This window comes from Arachis duranensis, chromosome 4 (genome assembly GCF_000817695.3).
Source record: "Arachis duranensis cultivar V14167 chromosome 4, aradu.V14167.gnm2.J7QH, whole genome shotgun sequence".
Classification (NCBI taxonomy): Eukaryota; Viridiplantae; Streptophyta; class Magnoliopsida; order Fabales; family Fabaceae; genus Arachis; species Arachis duranensis.
In genome coordinates, this window is record NC_029775.3 from 2,912,990 (window position 1) to 2,919,554 (window position 6,565).

The window sequence follows — 6,565 nt, forward strand, 5'->3', positions numbered from 1 at the left end:
TGTTTGTGTTGAATTTGTGTCTATATTCTCATCTCATGAATCAATAATACATAGTAATATGGTTTCATTTCCCAAGCAAATTAAAGCAAGTCCTATATATGTATGACAGTATTAAGAATTTGGAAATTGGGAACATGTGGCAGAGGGATGTGTAAGGACTAAAAGATGATGATTATTAATAAATCATGAGTACGACTATGTTGTTGTTTGAATGATCAATTGATAATAAGTTTCCAGATAGATTTTGCATGGAAGAAAGGAACCAGCAGTGGAAGCTTTTTCCTGCCTCAAACTTTATTCTTTCTTCTTCTTTGCCCTACAAGCCAGGGACCAACTAGGTATGGAAAATGAGCTAATTGGGTCTATGCCCTTTGCTTTTAATTCAATAATACAATATAAATAAGAGTTGATAGGTCTTAAAGAGAGGGCTCAAAAGCAAAAGCAAGAGATAGATAGATAATCTTGCTTTGATCTTCCACTACTACAAAAGAAAGAAATTAAAAGCAAAAGAGAAAGATTAAAAAAGAATGCTACTGTATGTACTGAAAAATTAAAATACAATAAACCCACTCACTCAAAGGAAAAGGAAAAGAAAAAAAAAAAACGAATCCATGGGAAAGAGGGCTCTTGTTGTTCCTCTATGCATGTATGTATGCAATTGTAATTTGGGTCCACATAAGATATAAGATCCAAGATGATGATCTAATGGCAATAAGTTGGTGTTCCGAGGTGTCACAATCAGGGCAGGCCTGCTTCCCTTTTGAAGAGTCACTGTCTTTGATTTCTATGTGTAGCCTCAGTTCACTTGCTTCCACTTTACCTTAACTCAATGCAATGCTACATACTCATCATTCATGTAATCATACTTTGTACCTAAATTCCAATAGTCTTAATTGACCCTTGTTACATTAATACCAAGATTACAAATCTTGTGTTTTCTTGTTTGCTTCCTCAGAGACATTATTAATAGTGGTTGTACAAGGTGATGGAGCGACAAAGATTTGCATAAGAAGGATAAGATTGTTGTACAAATAGAAATGATAGTTGATACATATATATAGTAGTACAGTGTGGTAATGGCATTAGCATTACAATGTCAAAGTTTGCCAAGTTGAATCCAATCCACACATGAGTGAGTGCCGTCTACAGAACAGCTCCAATCATTGGGAGACATAGTGCATCATTGCACTGAAGCCCATGGCGTACTCCATTTCTCATCTTCATATTCCTTCATAGCTACTTTCTTAGTACCATTAAATAACAAAACAACCAATCACTTGTATGTTAACGTTGTAAGGACGAGGAGTAGTGTATGAAATTAATAGCATAAAATTAGTCGCATATAAAAAAAAAAGTAAGAAAAAGTGAAGAATTTATAAAATAAAAAACTCGTTAATTTATTGTTTTAAAGTTTTGAATTGAATAGAGTGTCTTTTTATTTTATATTCTCTTCTAATAATAATAATAGAATTTGTCCCAACATATCTAGTTCCAACAATCATTTAAGTTAATATATATTCTATTTTGGGGTTATAATTTAGGAAGAGAAAATTTTGATTATAAGAAAAAATTATTATTTTTGATTAATATTTTTAGTTATTAATTTAATTTTGTAGTTTAATAATTTAATAACATAATTTTAGTGCTAAGAAGGAACTGGAGTCATTCTCTGCCTTTTACTTTACAGTAATATTAGAGAGATAAAAAAATAATTAAAATTTATTTTATTTAACATTCATTAATTATTGTAATAATTAATAAATATTAAATAAGACAAATTATAGTTGTTTTTGGCTAATTTTTTTCTACCAAACATTTCCGTTACTTACTTTATTATTGATTTCTCTTTACGAATTTTTTGTTTATCGTGTTTCATGATTATTAGTTATAAATAGTTTTAGTTAACATTATATTGTTTTCTAACTGATTTTAACATTTAATCAACATAGGTCATGAAGGATCAGTAATAAATAATATAACTATATTATATGTGTACAAAAAATCAATCATTAAATTAATTTTTTATATAAAATATATATTAAAATATAAAATAAATAATAAAAATAAATTAAATTTTATAAATAATAATACACAAACTCTTCAAGGTTATGACCTCATGAGGGGAAAAGTAAATAAGCATCGATTCCTTGATCCAGCAACTTAATTAGTATTTTCTTTGCGACAACTATTCTCTTTTATAAGTACTCATCACTTTGTTATAAATATCACTTTATTTGATTTTTTTATCTACTACTATTACTTTTGGTAAAATGAAAGGAAATAGAAGAATGTGAATGAAACAATCAAGAAACTGTGGAGTTTAATTTGTTGCTTTCTTCTTAACAAACTTATAATGAGAAGGAGGAATTACAAAGTTTTTCGGTTTCTTTTTATTATAAACCAATTGGGCAGAATAACTTTGACTAAAAAACATGGATAGTTTAGAGAATAATTAACTCAAATAATTATTGGATTGATTTTACATAAAATATTTATAAAAAAAAAAAACTAAGTGTAGTCAAGCTTTTAGCTTTAGTGAAAAGGAATGATTAGATTAGAGTCCCTATTTTGAATTATTAAATTAGATGGCCCCAAACTTATAAATAAAAAAATCTTAGAAAGAGAATTAAAGGAGAGGTATAAGAATAAGAATATAATAAAAAGGAATTACATCATGATAAAGAGCAAAATGAGGGTTGCGGACAGCATAATTGCTTTCATAGTAAAGAGATCTATCAATGCTGGAATAGTATAGGATCATAATTCTCCTTTTGACTTGGAGCTAACACAATTGAAGCATAAATCAATTTGGGTTGGTCGAGTGATCAGCTCATTTATCCAGTTAAATAAGTATTAGAGTTTAAATTTTGTCTTGTATATATAGTAATTCATTGACCAACGACAAACTCTTAAATAGAACTCAAATCCGTAACGGATTAGTCCTTAAGGTAGCGTTTATTTTGAAATACTAGAACAGAGATTAGATGACTGAAATCAGTATTATGTTTGTTGGTTCAGAAATTGGTACTAAAATTTCTATTTCAGTTTTCAAAATTTCAGTATTTCAATACCTCCAAAAAGTAGAGACACAAGAGACTGAAATTTTAGAGGCAGAGACTTAAATTTTAATAACATTTTATACTTAAAATACTCTCATTTTAATTAATTAATTCCAATTTTACTTTTTGTGCAAATTAAATTAGAGTTTTATTCTTATTTCAATTTCTGTCTCTCATTTTACACTAAATAAAATATTGAGATTTATTTCAATTCCTATCTCTTAGTCTCTGCTTTTTTAATCTGATCTTTCAATCTCTGTCTGACTTTCCACCAAACACTACCTAAATTATCAAGCTGAGATACTGTGGACAAAAAAGCACAATTGAAACATATGGTAATTAGAAATTAAATTAAAGTCATAATTTCTCAAAATTAAATAAATTAAAGTCATTTCCTTGAAAAATGGCTTGGCTAGCCAGCTTATTACTTCTTGGTCCTCACACTTGTATATGCATCCGTTAGCAAAAGAGTAAAAGATAAAAAAAAAAACGAAAGATAAGAAAGAAGAGGAAAAGGGAGCTAAATTAGATAAAAGAAAAAAAAGAGAAAAAAGAAAAAAGAAAGTGTTGTAAATAAAGCAATGAACATATTGGCTCCACCAATTGTTTCAAGTTAAAAGGAAAATATCAAAATATACATAGCAGACCCCATGCCATATTCCAACTTCTCTGATCTTCCTGAACTCAGATTCTTCTTCACTTCAGTTATATATTTGTATATAAAATTTTCACTGTGTCACACTCTAAGTGAGCTTTTTTAACTTAGTTTTCTTCTAATGGAGTAAAAAAAAAAACTTTTAAGTAGTCAATATATTAACTAATTTTTTTAATTGTAAAATTATTTTTTAAAACTTTTTTTTAGAGAATTTAAAATTTAAGTAAATAATAATGTTAATTAAAAAAAGTTGACTCTCTAATTAAACTAGTGGGATATATAACACTAAAATTAAAAAAATTTATTATCTAATCTACCACTTCCAAAGTTCCATTACTTCAAAATTAATTAGTTTAAATAGTCAAATGTTTTATTACCAACAGAAGAGAATAAATAATAAATATTAGAAGAATACTTATGAGAATAAATAATTTGATTTCTTTTTAATGAAATAATCAATACATATAAAATCTTAGATAATCATAAAAAAACAACTGCATTGTCTCAAAAGCTCAACTCCACAAACGCTGAAAGCTTAATAAGACAAATTAAAGATTGACATTAATTATGTTAATAATGGAACCGAAAAGCTCCTAAGAAATTTGTCACAAATCTCAAAACACATGCTAGCAACAATTGGACCTCATAATCAGCAATTACTTTGGCTTCTTGTTTGATATGCAAAATACCTTAAAGTTTTATTTTATTTTAAAAATTTTTTATTTGTATTAAATATATTTTTAAGAGTTAAATTTTTAAAAAATTAAAATTAATTCAACAATAATATATAAAAATTATGCTTAATTTACTTATTTTAAAGGTTGTTCTTTTAAAATTATTATCGAATTGTTCTTAAATTTTTTAAAAAATTAGTCTCCATAATATATTTGATGTAAATCGAAAATCTTTTAAACAGAATTGAAATAAAATAAAATTTAGGGGTACTTTTAAAACTTTTATCAAATTTCAAAAATAAAAAATATATTTTATCCTTTAAAATTTTGGGTTACATATGTAATTAGGATTTATGTAGTATTTTAAGGACACATATTAAAATTATAAAGTAAAAATTTGTTTATTAAAAATGACTTTTAACCATTAATCTTAATTATAAATATTATATATTTTTTATAATTAAGATCACCGAAATACCGATGTGACCGTACAATTGAAAATTTTTCTATATTATGATCTTAGCTAGCTTGTCATAGTTGGTGTATGATATGAAACAAAGCTAAGAGAGTATATGATTATGAGAGAGCACTTTCTTCAAAAGGGGAAGACACCATGAGTGCAAAGCGGTACCTAGCTATGAGGCAACCATACATCAGATGTACACATCAATAATTATGAATACTAGTAGCTTCAATAAATAAAAAATAAGAATGATAAATAACATAATCCAAATAATTATAATATCAACGTGTTATTATTAGGAGTATTTCGTATAGATTTGCACATTATAAAAGAATAAATAAATAAACAAATTTATTATACATCTAAATTTTATTGCCATCAAAATCTAATCAAATATAAAAACTACTTTATTAAAAAAGCGTATAACACACGTTTAAAATCTCAAATAAATATTATTTTTTACTTTGCACTCTAATATAAAAAATCGATTATATTTCTTACTCAAAATTGTAACAAAAAATTTAAAATTTTTCTCAATTTTTTTTTAAATTATCTACAAAAAATTACAGAAAATTTCGATACTATATTCAAAATCATCAATAAAAAACAAAAAAAAAACAAATTTTTTTTAAAATATTAATAAAATTACTCGTTCATTATGTTCAATTTTTTCGTTCGTATTTCTCGCATTGACCTTGGTATTTTTATATTGTGGGGTTTGCTTTGCACTTTGCATCATCCTTGTCGTTTTGGTGGAAATCCAAGTCATATTGATAAATTGGTTTGTCCACATACTCCTCTCTCTTGGCTTATTATTAATTTCTAGATACATACATATCATATCTCAAATAATAATATTTAATTTCCATATCCACCTCGGCTCTCAAATAATATGCATTGTTATTACTTTTCCACGTCATGATGTTGTAATTAAGGCAATATCATTCACTCATTAATTCCTCGTCATTTTATTATATTATTAAAGTACTCATTTGTATTTTTATGACCATAACCATATTCCAATGGTAATAAGATTCCTATTTAATTTAGTTGGTCAATGATACTTTATCTATCATATGCTTTTAGTCTTAGACCCAAACAGTAACGACACTATTTGCAACGATATATACTGCACATGCTTCTGTAGTATTTTACAGCAAGATGAGATTAATAATTTTGTTTTAAATAGTTTAATAAACCAATTGAGTTATTGAAAATTTGAGACAATTTTTTTTCTTAGGCATATTTTTTTATTTCAGATTAAAGCCCTTGGCACTAAGTAGTCACCATGGATATGGATTAAACTATAAATTGTAAGAAATGATTAAATGAGAGAAAAATATTTTAAAATGAATTAGAAAGTATTTAAAATATCAAAATATATAGAAATAATATATCAATTTACATATACATCTCCTGTCACCCCATTTTTTAACATGAAAACATTAAAAAAATTATTGTGTAAATTATTAAATTTCTATATTCATATATTCAGTGTTAAATAATTATTTTCGTCACTTTTTCACAGTTGTTTAGAAATACCAAATTAAAATGTCTAATTTTTTATCATTATCATGTTTATTCGAATGTGGAATAGTTAACTCTTTATTTCATTATCTTTAAATCTAGTGTACCACCAAGATAAAAAATATAAGAAACACACTATGTAATTTAAAAATTAAATAAACTGATACTCACTTTTTTTTGTCCACCG